General features: G+C 37.5%; 1 protein-coding gene across 7 annotated transcripts in view; it reads left to right on the plus strand.

The window, feature by feature from the left end:
- The first annotated feature begins 205 nt into the window (after window positions 1-205).
- LOC125230634 (kazrin) overlaps window positions 206-14624 on the plus strand; it is a 203594-nt gene continuing 189175 nt past the window's right edge. For all 7 annotated transcript variants that reach the window (XM_048135852.1, XM_048135854.1, XM_048135853.1 and 4 more), the window contains exon 1: window positions 206-381. The gene's annotated coding sequence lies outside the window, so the exon portion shown is untranslated. The remainder of the gene's footprint in view (window positions 382-14624) is intronic.

The raw sequence follows: 14624 nt of genomic DNA on the forward strand, positions 1-14624 counted from the left end.
TAGGCTATGGTGACTGACTGCTATTATAACAGTAAACTAGCAAACCTTTACCCTAGCCTATTTTCACTGACGTAGATTCACAAGCATTTTGCATATTTAATTCGTCACAATGACGACATCGTGTTTCATCTGCGTATCCCGCGTACTCTGCGGCCCGCGATCCGTCCGCGTCGTCAGTAGACTCGACAGTCTCGCCGCTCGCGCGCGCCGCTACGACCGCGTACGTCGCTACGCCGCGTAGCCACTTCCGACTACGCCGCTACGAAGCCTACAAAACAATCAACTTATGTGACTGTGTATATATTCAATAGGATTTTGTGTGTGTGTACTCTTGTGTTATATTGAAGAGTTGGATAGTGGAATATTGCAGCGGTGTACAAGGTAGGTGAATATTGAATAATGAGATATGAATAGCTATTGAGACCTCGGATGCGAGTGCCTAATGTCAAGGACACAAATATTGATCAAACTGATATACATACAAAAGTCTTATCATAAGAACATATGTTTTATTGTTATGATTTATAAAAACAATGATATAAGTTCCGCGTTGGTGGTATACATTTTCTTGAGTCCGTTAAAAGTAATGCGATACAAAGGGATAGGTGTACAAAATGGGGTTGCGAATTATTTATAAGGCCGGGTGCTGCCTTGCGTTACGGGGTTGATGAATTTAAAATGGCTCTTACAAAAATTACTTTATAGATATTACGGAATAGTTACCTTTGCTATTAGGTGATTATGGTTGTTATGAGCTATAAATAATTTATGAGAATTGTATGGAAATGGCTCACAGAGTAACGTTGAAGTTTTGTCTAAAGACAAATAATTTCTTTTGTTCTTTGAGCAGCGGTTATCATTATTTCAGCTAAGTTTGTATAACAACTTTAAGTTTTATGAATAAATATAACTAGTGTGCACATTCTTATTCATTATTTAGTTAAGAAATACCTACCGAAAGTTCATAGATACCTATTGTGGTCGTTTACTTGAGTACAAGTACTTCTAGATAAAATATTGGATACTAAACAAAGGAATAGGCAGGTAGACTCATTCCTATTTTAGTAAAATATATATTGATTATTCTACGTACGGTCTTTGTGTTGCTTTGTTTCAACAATGAATTATATTAGTTTTGTAATGTTTAGTCTGTAATTACGGTTAAACTGCTGTGAGCACATCGAAATGTATGAAACATTATTTTGTGTCGATTTTCGTTGAACATGACTGCTTTTAATATGTTTGTTTGGATCTTATTACATGTTTTCAATCATGCTTTAAGCTTATTTTGTATTTTCCACAAACATAAAATACCATTCATAGAGAGATCACTTGAAATTCAAATGAACATAACGGTTTAATTTCTCGAAAGCAGAAATATCTGCGTAGATTTCTGTAAAGCTCAGGAATCTCAGGATATATTTTAATTATGGAATAGTGATTCATAGGCAATGAGTTCAAGTTTCAACCAAGATAAATAAAAAAAAATCAAATCCATACTAATGTGAAAATGTATCTGTCTGTCTGTAATGTATTCAGGATTAAACAGCTGAACAGAGTTAGTTTATCTCGGTACAGTAGGCCTAGCACATGATTGCCGCGAGATAGAACACACGTCTTCTTCTAACTGTATTAATCACAAAAGGACGAGTAGCCTATCTCGCGGCGATATACTCTCGCGGCAATCATGTGTTAAGCCTACAGAGATAGTTTGGGTTCCGGGAAAGTTTAAAATATCTTTATTTACATGAACATATTTACATAATTATATAAGAAACTATATAGGATATTTTTAATTCCGAAAATCTCACTTTTACCCTACAACATGGAAAACTGAGACAGTGCCTGTTAATTGATTTATGCGGTTGCTCAAATTGAACTATGATTGTCATTATTTTTTATCAGGCGCTATGGAAATTACCAATTTAAATTAGACGAAGTCTTAATAAAAGCTAGTTTTAACACAACGAGTGTTTAGTGCATAGATAGCTTCTCTTTATAATAATGGGTTACGCGGTTCCTGGTACTCGTAACCGTTAAACGCCTGGATTAAATCCTAAATGAATTTCCAATAACCCTTACCGCAACTGTCGATGGACTCCCATCAGTATCGATATAATTATTTTAGCACGCCTAACGAAGACATTTAACTGTCCGTCGGCGGAAATAATTCGTGTATAGGCGAATTTTGGCATAGTTGTAGGGAATGGTGTTCTAATCCACATACTCAAAGTACTGATGGGTAGGGGAGGAGCTAACGGGTGGAGGGGGGTGTAAAGGTCCCTTTTTTTAGTTTTTCGCGAATAACTCTTAAACTGTGGCACATAGCAAAAAATGTTCTGAAACACAAGTAATCTTCATAAAATTCTCTACAAAAAAGTCTTATACACTTTTTATCTGGGACCAATCGTTCATGAGATATGGAAGGAAAAAGATGGACAATAAAGGAATAAACTCATTTGTTTATGAACAATACGTTTATTCTTATAGAGACGCGGTAGCGTGTCAAGCCAGACAAAAGTAGCAAGCAGCACCGTGTGTAATATTACACGAACCGTTTGGAGCCACATTTGACCCCCTTCTAACTCAAAAACTATTTCACATAAACGTGTTATAATGCAACGTAAAAAGAAACCAACGCGCGTAGTTAAAGTATGAGCTATAAGCGCTCCTCAATAAGCCCGGTACTAGCAGCCCGCCTTAGTGCGTTTTCACATTATCTGATCCGATATCGGATGTCGGAAGGATTTCAAAGGCAAAAATCCAAGACGGCGCCTTAAATGTACGGGATATCGGTCCTACTTCCGATATCGGATCGGATAATGTGAAAAATCACTTACCCCGCGCGCGCGCGCAGCCCTTTATAAGCCACCGCGCGGCCGGCTCTCGCTCATTCCAGTCGTCCTCAAAACGTCGACGTAAGACCGCCCCACAAGGATGGGGCGCGACCAGATACAGCCCTCACAGCGCCCAGCGCGGAAGGGGCTACTCACACCCCAGCAGGGGTGTGGAACGACATTACAGCAGCGCTCGCTCAGTTTGTCTCGCGCAGCGATCCGATCACATTGTAGCTGACTTGACGAGCAAAGCATCACGACCGCCCGGTATTGCTTTGATGGGATAAATTCATAAATAAAATTCCTAACTATCTTCCGTCTCTACTTCGATGGGAGCTCCGTTAGTGCATGCTCCCGAGCATACACCACAGACACTGGAGCAGGCAATTCCTGCTTTTCGGCAGCCGCATCGCACCCCACACCCAGTCTTGCATCGGCAAAATATAGTTTTGAGAATGGAGTCAGGAGCCACTGGGTCGTTGGTTGTCACTGGCTTTAATATGCCATCGCCTCTTCTAGTTCATCCCCATTCAGTAGGTGGTAAATAAATTGTACGTTAAATACAAAATATTTAGGAGGAGCGCTTATAGCTCATACTTTTACTACGCGCGTTGTTTTTTTTTTACGTTGCATTATAACACGTTTATGTGAAATAGTTTTTAACCCCCGACGCAAAAACGACGGGGTGTTATAAGTTCGACGTGTCTGTCTGTCTGTTTGTCTGTCTGTGGCATCGTAGCCCCCGAACGGATGAACCGATTTAGATTTCGTTTTTTTTGTCTGAAAGCTGAGTTAGTCGGGAGTGTTCTTAGCCATGTTTCATGAAAATCGGTCTACTATGTCGCGGTCGGGGGTTTTTTCAAAATTTTAATTTTGTGGTTAGGTTAGTTGAGTTAGAAGGGGGTCAAATGTGGCTCCAAACGGTTCGTGTAATATTACACACGGTGCTGCTTGCTACTTTTGTTACTTGAACCTGGCTTGACACGCTACCGCGTCTCTATAAGAATAAACGTATTGTTCTTAAACAAATGAGTTTATTCCTTTATTGTCCGTCTTTTCCCTTCCATATCTCTTGAACGATTGGTCCCTATTTATACTACGGAGAAGGTAACTGAGGTTTGTACCTGCACTGTTTACTGGAAATTTCATATCTGCGTAAAAGAGAGGATTTTGTTCAGCGTTTTGGCCCAGTTTAGATTCACGCCTATAAAGGTGAAACACCTGCCAGATTAATCCTCATAATCACGATAGTGATAACAGAATCTCGAAATAAAAGGGGATTAATGAGAAATCGTATAAGTAGTTAAAACATGAATCCAGATAGAAAAATGTTATTGTAAACTGTTGGCCCAAAAACTACTTTTTTCGTTTGATGAACTTTTTCTTAGATACACTTTCTCTATCACGCCCAAACATAGTTTCTGTATAAGTGCTCTCACGTTCTGTTTAGTTATAAGACTTGGTTATTTTGGGTTGGGTTGAATTTTCTGGGTGCCCTGAAAACCAGTGCCACGTCTATTAGACACGGTATTCGCTGAGTGGCATCCTATTTGGTGTACTAGTTATTAAGTATTACTTGTTTTTATTATGTATCTGTATGCCAAAAAAATATTTTCTATTCTATTCTATTCTTAGAATGACGTTTATGTTCTTCTTGTACGGAAATAAACGATTGGATTAGAGGTCATTTTCTGGAAATACTGTAGATGATGTCTATCTACGGGAAGTATTAGGAACATTATTCACTTCGTTTTCTTGACAAATAGTTTTTTGAATGATTTTAATCTCAAAAATCAGATGTTATAAAAATTTTGTATTTAAAAAGAATCACTTGACGTATCGTACCTAACACTCATTTGCAATCTCTTCCTTCATAACATAAGGCTGGAAAAATATGTCTTTGTTTGTTCACTAGCTTCCGTTAGGTCACCGTTTCACAAGGTAAGGCACCGTTCCAAATTACGAAGTTTTTAAGCTTTAATTTCTGATAAGACCCTTTCTTTTTACGAAAAAAAAAACAGGTATACACGAATTCTCACCGGGGATCCAAACTCACGACCTCAGGATGTCTACAGCATGTCTAAGATTAAACTCTTAATCCAACGACATGCTTTAAAACCCTTAGATAAATCCATCACATCGCAGCTAACCCCCTTAACCCCAATTTACAACCGCGCAAAGTAAAAGAAAGCAATTAAATGTGTGAGGGTGATCTATGGGCCGTGGTTGCGAAATGTAATTGCTAGCGAATGCTGAAAAATAAAACCCATCCGAGCTTAGCCCCTACTAGCAGCTTTTCTCGTTTAAGGATACATTTCTTGATTAAAAAAAATATAAATGGGCTTACTCTTGGCCACAGACTAGCCAAAGGCGAAGATGTGGCCCACGATGGAGTGAGCTTGCCCAGACGATGCCAGTTAACTCTTGATTTGAAGGTTGCCGGGTTATATGAGCTCGGAAATATAGCCGCCGGCAAGGAATAGCACTCATTGATCAACACGCAGTCTGGCTCTGTCGCGCCAATACGGAAGAGCGATAGAGATAGCTACGATAACGATATTTTTGTAAGCGTTTGTATACCCTGTCATTTGGTTGAATGCTATTTCTGTTTTTTGTCGCTAACCCGTTTGGTTGCTCACTCAACCTACAGTTGTGTCAACCAATTGGAACCCTTGCTTGTATTCAAATCTTATCAACCATGTGAGACGAAACCGTCGCCTACGCAAGACACGGCGTAATCCACTCTACAGCCTTGTCAAAATGATAAGCAGTAAGAGGTTTCTTACAATCTGATTTATAACGTCACTGTGACTTAGTTCTACAGTGGCCTAGGGTTCCAATTGGTTGACTGTACAACTTGTAAGAAAGGTGATTAAACACGGCTCCTGTGGGTTGAATGGGTGCGTCGTTAGGCTGAGTGCACACTAGGGCGGCCTACTGCCCTCGTAACAGCACAATGTTCCTATTTGTTAGCATAACCATTAAGAACCGGTGGGGTATGTTGGGTATATTCATGTGGGTATAAAATATTCCTATAAGTACTACTTTAAGTTTGTTTAGCTTCATATTTGGATGCTCACTCAGAATAGTTATTATTTATTATACAACATTTAAGAAAAATGATTGAACGCGGTTACTTTGAATGGGTGCGTCGTTAGGCTGAGTATACACTAGGGCGGCCTAGTGCCCTAGTAACGACGCAGCGTTGGTTACCACAAGGCATGCTGGGTAGATACAAGTATGTTTTTTTCTGTATTTTACTTAGTTTTTAATAGGCACATGTAGACGCATACGTAGGAATAACTCTTACGCAGATTTTGAATGATATTCATAATACTAGGACATAATAAGCCGCGGGCAAAAAGCTAGTGTACCTATATTTTTATGTATGTATACGATTAGTGTATCTCGTAGGTATATACTTATGTACCAATAAGAAATTGATTTTTCCAAGCCAAATATATTAGAAGAGGAAAATTATAAACATGGGACCGGAAATCCGACATCAAACATCACCCAAGCGCGAAGCACAAATAAATATTAGGTACGAGATTGAATTTCATTTCCACCCTTCCAATATGAGTGGCATGTTAAAACCGGGCAAAGGAACACAATAAACATTTTATTCTCATATTTGTTTGACCATCATAGACGAATACCTAGTAGAAGCACATAATAAAAAATAACGTACAGAACGAACACTTCCTACGAAAGCGAAGTTTGACAGCAGTTCAGAGTCCAATCATGCTGTCTCTTTCGATTATTTTGGGTTGTCAAAAATCAAGTAAAATTATCTATCGTAGTTGTAGGCAAAGGGTCCTTAACTTGTACTAACCCTAATATTTGCTACGTGGCAATGCGTGTCGAATGCCTAATCGGCTCAGTGTCCGACCACTGGAGGAAGTTAGCTGGGTTTAGCACCCCCATAACTCAAGGAAAGGTGGGCCGTAAAACTAGCTTGTTAAGACTAGTATATGGACTCGCATGATTGCGTCCGGCTCGTAGTTACGTGAACAAGGAAAGTTTGTTTCGTTCGTTAAGTCTTGAGGAAAACAAAAATAAGTAATCAACAGTAGTTAACCAATTTTATTATACTTTTATTGGCCGTATTTACAAAAGGCTATTATCCATACTAATATTATAAATGGGAAAGTGTGTGTGTCTGTTTGTTTGTCCATCTTTCACGGCAAAACGGAGCGACAAATTGACGTGATTTTTAAAATGGAGATAGTTGAAGGGATAGAGAGTGACATAGGCTATTTTATTTGTCTCTTTCTAACATCTACTTCCCTAAAATGGGGGGTGGAAGTTTGTATGGAGCATTCCGCAATTTTCGAATTTAACGCGAGCGAAGCCGCGGGCAAATGCTAGTGTATAATAATTTAATAAAAGGTGACAACAGGCCGTGGCTTTTGAATTGTGTTTGTGTTCCTCATACAAAAAATAAAATAAAAAATGGCTTGAGGTATCCACCAATTGCTACCTATATTTGTAAGCAAATCACGCATTCTTACTCTTTCCTTTATCAATATGTAGGTACATCATAAATCTTTAAACAATTCTGACGTAGAAAAAACTTTGCCCGTTCTGTAGCTTTACACTAAGCCTGTCGTGCGGGATAGTAATGCATTACCATATCCAATGACTTGAATTTATCTTTCCCCTGCATTCGAGGGTGCGCCGAGGACGGCAAATAAAGGGGCCACCCCACCCGGGTGCGTCTAAGCGTGTCATGCCTCTCAACCGTGTTTCACTTGCCATTGAATCGCAACTTTGGCAGAGATTCGATGGCCACAACTCTTAGCTAATATATTAAACACTAACTTGGAGACAGGGTCCCTACCCAACGTCGCATCGTAAGCGTTTTGATCATAGCTCTCTCTATCGCTCTTCTTTAGTGTCGCGACAGAGCCAGACTGCGTTTCGAACCCCGCGTCAATAATTGTCATATACAGGGAATGTTTATGGATCCACCAACTTTATTATAAGACGAAATTGGTTAATTTAGATAATTATTATACTCGTAAGCAACCAAGATGTGAGGATACAACATGGGTATTATCTTTTGTCATCCGTGTCGACACAAGTAAATAATTGTTCAGTCCCCTATTGTAACCGTAAGATTACAATCTACCCCTATTTTATTCACTCGCTAACTTGCACTCGACGATGACGAAGCACGCTAAAATATACTAACTTTTTATCATGTCGGCGCTACCATCCATTCTGAGAAATCCTTTTCCCATTGAACTGAAATAGATTCAAAGCAATATCTGCCAACCTCGGAAGCATATGACAGTGTGAAACGACCTTTAAGTGACTTAGTTTTTCTCTTTTACGCTTCGCGAACTAGAAAAAGATAGAAGATTTAGGGCAGGGTGAACAACTTGAATCGAGTGACACTTAGTTAAGTGCACTTGAGTGCGTTCCAAGATGCATTGAATACGTGTTTTTGTGACATTCTGTTGCATTATCCTCGTCTGTCTCGGTGTATTTGTACAAGTACAAATTATATTCGAGTTTTGAACTCTTAAATGTAGAACTAAAACAATCAAATTCAAAAAGTTATATATATTTTTTTATAAGTATATGTACCTAAGCTGATCTTTTGGCGTCAGACTGTACAATACGTACACTTAGGCACGTTATTAATTAATGATTGTCGTTTTTCTAAAATGAATTTTTAAGTAAGAAATATTTTTTTACTAATGGAGTCTTTTGTGTAGTTTTTAAATGAAGTTCATTTTTCATAGCTGTGTAACATTATATCTAGAAAGGTTTTAGGTTTCGATCGCGTTGCCTTTTTTTATTCTTTGACCTTCAGATTTAACATTATTTATGTTCAAGTTATATGTGACTGATTTTGTTTATGTTGGTATTTAACATGAAACGCGTTCAAGATTTAGAAAGTTGATAAAAGCAATATTCTTTGATTTTAATTGGATTTGTAATTATCAAATTAAATATAAATACCAAAACACGATAATCTTGAACCCTTTAGAATTTTGAAAAAGTATATTTTTTACAATAGTTTTTCACGGAGAAATTTAACATTGAAAATGTGATGCCCCTAATGCTACCAAATTCATATTTTGGTAGTTAGCTTCTCCAAAAGCATAAAATATAAATTGTTAAAATTTATTATAATGAAAATTTCAAAGCTACGTTGTTGCTTTAGAGGCCGTATCGTGCAAACTAAACTCAATACCCTTTATCTCTGTATGAAGCTTTTTCCGCGGATTACGCTTGAAATTCGACGTCAAAGTTACTTAAAATATTTTCAGGATAAATTTTCGACAATACTTTCGCGCTAAGTGCCGCTATGCTGGCATTTGAATGGAAATTGAAAAAGTTTTATCCCCCGTTGGATAAAACACGCGATTTAAAGGAATTTAAGATTTATTCGATATACAGTGGTCGCGTCTAGGGGACTGCTTTGAACTCAGATGGAGTCGAATTTGGTAGAGGTACCGAGTTCTATGAATTAAATGAAACATCGATGGAACAAGACGTACAGATGTAGTACGAAAAGCTTTTCCTTCGTATTTTTACGGAAACGTACGAACGTGTCACGCTATTTCAGTCAGAGTCAGTACAAGATGTACTGACACTGTCTGAACTAGTATGACAAATACGAAGGTTTCCGGAAAAATATACGACGGAAAAGCTTTTCCCACTACGCAGGAACGTTGACCAAATCTGGAACTATGACTATTTTACATTAAGTTAAAATCGTTTTATATACGGTATATAGCGTGTTATTTTATATGCCTACTACTTATTGATAATCTATTAAATGTTATGTAATTACCTACTCATTGACTTGTAACCTGAATGTTATCAATAAATTTTCATTTTCATTTTATTTATTTATTTATTTATTTAATCTTTATTGCACAAAAGAAAAATCTTACAGTACAAAAAGGCGGACTTAATGCTTTAAAGCATTCTTTATCAGTCAACCTCGAGGCTAAGCAGAGACTGTGAGCGCTGCTAGAATTACAACAGTAAAATCAAAACAAATGAAATAAAAGAAAGCATACTAAATAAACTAAACATAAGTACACATATAATTTACATTTTCATTCGAACTGTGGATAAAGTTCACAGGAGGATTAAGAAAGAAACGAAGTTCACTATAATTCAAATAAAACTAACAATAGAAGTAAAATTAAGCGATATAACAGCTAAGGAGTTCAGGCAGCCTATTAACTAATTTTAATATATTACACACTATTTGATCCTGAATCCTGATCCTGCTCTTTTTCACTTACTCGACCTATATAATATAATATATTATATTACATAATCTTATATTTTACAAAGCTGGCTATACATATAATGCTTTTTGATACTTCGATTAACAAACCATTAATCTAATATTGTTTGCCCCTGGTATATTTGGTTCTGCTTGAAATATCAAGTTCAAACCCCACACAGATTAAAAAAAAAACATAATACATAAAAATAACACTATTTTTTTTATACTACGTCGGTGGCAAACAAGCGTACGGCCCGCCTGGTGGAAAACGGTCACTGTAACCTATTACTTAATTTAACTAAAAACAAACAGAAGTCATCATCAATCTTTTAATTTATTTCAAAATACCGCAACAAAGTAATTTAATTATCGTGAAAAGTCGATTGTAAATATTGAATAATAAAATTAAAGTCGGTCAATATTCGTCCACCTATTTATTTTAGACTCCAAAATGAGTCGCAATTAATGAATTAACATTTAAATGATGTTCTATAGCCCGTGGTTCACCAATACTTGGAATCGTGTGGACATGTAATAAATGTAAGAGTTTTGAATGATTCACGGTTATTTTCATTAGACTTATATTGACCGGGATATAGACCTAAGGTAATTTCGACGGAACGCCACTACATACCGAGATTGGTAAGAGAAGCCATTGAGATTCACAAATATAAAAATTTCAATCGTGAGGATGGCTTCAAACTATCTAATGTATGGAATCCAGTGATTTGTTTGTGTAAAAAACCGGTGAAGTCAGAATTGAACAAACGTAGTGACACTGTGAGTGTAGTGTGTTTGGACAGACCATCGAGTGTGAACGCGACCAGTGGTAACGCTGAAAGTGAACGCAGCCGAACGCGAAGGAGGGTAGATCGCGCGCTGTCTATACAACTTTAACATCCACCCGCCTTCGTCAGTTTTCCGTGATCATGATGCATGCAACTGCGTCGAAATATCGGGAGCTCGACAAAAATCAAAAAGGTAATCACGGTCTATATCCCGGTCAATATAAGTCTAATGTAATAAATGTAATTGATCGGTGCAGTTAGCACTGCCTGTATCATGTATGTAGTTAACATTATTATCCGTTTTTTTTTATTAATAAGTAACACGCCTGAAGCTGAAATTTTAAAAGTTATGTTTTTGAAAAACATTTCATATTAAAGTATTTCCTGGTAGCGTTCATAATCCGCAACATATTCCATATATATTGAAATACCAAAAAAGTAAAAACATTTTATGATTTATTAACACGGTAGGCATTATAGTTCTTGTTACTGAAATAGCGTTATTCATTACGTTTATAAATGAAAACTATACGCACCAGACACTCAAATCTCGACGCACTCCAATTTTAAATATATTTACTCATTTATTCCAATTTCGCGTTCGGTACGGCCGTGCACCGCCACCGCCCAACAGGTAGGCGCTACAATCGATATTTCCGGGTACCTAGCCAATGTTACAATCGCTTGCTCTTCGTAGCTAGCTCTCCTTATCGCTCTTCTATAGTGGAGCGACAGAGCCTGACTGCGTTTCGATCGCCGCGAAGCGTCAACAATTATAGCTTCGGCTAGGCTGCCCGGCCTCCCCCGGGGAGGCCCGACAGATGGAGGAAAGGTTAGAAGTGACACTTAGAAGCGGCACTACTATTCTCATTTCCGAAAATATATTAGAGGTTACCCTCGCGGCTTTATTTCAGCCATCAACCCTTTAGGGTAATGTTCAAACATGGATATGGTTACCGTTAAGGGTATTGGATTTCTTTTGTGCACAAACAAAGTCACAATTTGACAATCTAATGCATTATACTATTTTGAAAACTGATATTTATTTTATAAGTGCCTATCTGATTTCGCTTTGAATAATCTAAAACCTCATCGGCATTAGAAGCTTAAAGTAATTAATGTCTGACGGTCAGATCTCATTAAACATTTAAATTCCAACCCAGCAGCAAAATCAGTTTTCAGAAAAGATTATCCATTCAGAATTCGTTCAAACGCTGTGAAAAAATATACCTGTGCACTCTGCAAGGGTTCATAACTCGCACGGACGAGGGTTATATTTACTTATCGACGCGTAAAGGTCCCGTAATACATTCTGCCGCCTTCGGCTCTGTTTTTAAAGCAAAAAACAAACTTTTCGCTCACAGACGACGCAAGTAATGTAACTTGAATTTTTTTAGAATTATTTTTGAATCTGAAGTATTTTTCTATGCATCAGTGATAAATGAGTCCAAGTAAGACTGCACTTTTCAAAGTGGATATCTAGTTTCAGTTTGAGTAGCTTCTTTCCAGAAATATGAACAAGAATTTTAGCATTCCCTCGAGAGATCTTTGTAATGCCAGCTGAAAAGAGCGACGTAATGAGTGTAATGCGAACCTCAACGGTTCTCCAAACTTTGCTCATGACTTCGTCTATAATGGTGATGGAGGTACTGAAATGATATTACCAATTACATCGCCGAGGCGATTAGAGACAATTTAGAATGATGCTCGAATATTTCAGTTAATTGGCTTTCATAATTAGATGGTTGGCTTCCGTCAAATACTAGCTTTATTACGGGTCTTTACCATGAAGTTTTGCATTTTAGAATACGTTACTCGATAGCAGAAACATCGTGGAAAATTACATTAATTTCTATCATGAATTCTATCATGAAGATAGTGAACAGCTTCCCCAAACGATTACTTACTAGAATGAAATATTACATACATTTGACTTTGACGACCGGTCTGGCTCAGTCGGTAGTGACCCTGCCTGCTAAGCCGCGGTCCTGGGTTCGAATCCCGGTAAGGGCATTTATTTGTGTGATGAACACAGATATTTGTTCCTGAGTCATGGATGTTTTCTATGTATTTAAGTATGTATTTATCTATTTAAGTATGTATATCGTCGCTTAGCACCCATAGTACAAGCTTTGCTTAGTTTGGGGCTAAGTTGATCCGTGTAAGGTGTCCCCAATATTTATTTATTTTTATTTATTTATTTATTTGAGCACAGATATTTGTTCCTGACTCATGGATGTGTTCTATGTGCCTGCAACACAAGTCTTCTTAAGCTTACCGTGGGACTCAGTCAATCTGTCCTGTAATAAGAATGTCCTATAAGTAATATTTATTTATCTTCCATGACATTTACTGACTAACGTAGAAAACACATGAAACGCATGCTGTGTTTACTTGTAAGTAATTTTTGCACTTAGTCTCGATCACTTTTGTCAAAGTCAAGATAGAGGTCCAGAACCTCTTCACTGTTCACCTTCTCCATGCAAGGAATGTTATTTTATATCGTATATTATTTGAATTCTGAATCTTTCTCATCTGATGGTCATCGGAAGATCAGCGCTGGAAGTAACCAGTAACACGCTGAGATGAGATCATTTCGTGGCACTCACAGATGCGTATATTCATATCGGCCTCTTAGCCGAATGGCATTTCTGCGACGCGAAACGTTACCGGACATCGCAGAAAGGTAGTCTGGCTCTGTCGCTAAAGAAAGCGTTTCGTGAGCGTTTGACGACCGGTCTGGCGCAGTCGGTAGTGACCCTGCCTGCTGCGCCGCGGTCCCGGGTTCGAATCCCGGTAAGGGCATTTATGTATATAAGTATTTATAAATATTATATATTATATATATCGTTGTCTGAGTACCCACAACACAAGCCTTCTTGAGCTTACCGTGGGCCTCAGTCAATCTGTGTAAGAATGTCCTATAATATTTATTTATTTATTTATTTATTTGTACATTCAGCTACGCATACCGTGGTGGCACTACATTTCTTTTTGATTTGTTATTATGTGTGATTTGTCTTGCCTGTGTTCACGAATAACTATTAAAGTATTCTATTTTATTCTATTACTATCTTTTCTATTCTATGTTGTATCGTATTCTAAACGTCAAAATCTCATAGTAAAATTCAGGTCTCGATTTTATTTGATTACAGTATTTATATTGGACAGGTACGCGGACGGTTAATTAGGCAATTTCGGATTACAAAGGGGATACTGCACCTATTCAATCCTCTCCGGATTGTTATAAATGGGGGAGAAAATTGAAAGATGATTTACTGTTATTACCTTTAAGACGTTTTATGTTTCCTTTGAAGCTTGGATACGTAAATAATACGTTTAATTATAAGTCCCTGGATACTACGGTATGGTAACTAGGTAACTAATATTAAATATTATCATGAATTAAGCTCGTTAGCCTTTTCATGAATAAGACATTAGTCAAGGCTTCACTTCAGAAATTTGCATTGTGAATTTAACAAGTTCGACTTGTTGCGGTTTATCCGTTTGAATCAGCCAAACGTATGTTTAAAACAATATGTGTCAGGTTGTTTTTATAAAATCGACTTGTTGATTTAAATAAATTGCCGATTCAAATGACAAGTAGCTTGTTGTTTGAACCAAAGAGCACGTAGGCGCTATTTTAACCAAAAAACTTGTTGAACGAACATGAAAACTGGTTGTATTTTCTCTCAGTGTTGTCATTAACAAGTATTAATAGTAAATATCGGGAATAAG

The sequence above is a fragment of the Leguminivora glycinivorella genome, chromosome 10 (assembly GCF_023078275.1).
Source record: "Leguminivora glycinivorella isolate SPB_JAAS2020 chromosome 10, LegGlyc_1.1, whole genome shotgun sequence".
In the NCBI taxonomy this organism is placed as follows: Eukaryota; Metazoa; Arthropoda; class Insecta; order Lepidoptera; family Tortricidae; genus Leguminivora; species Leguminivora glycinivorella.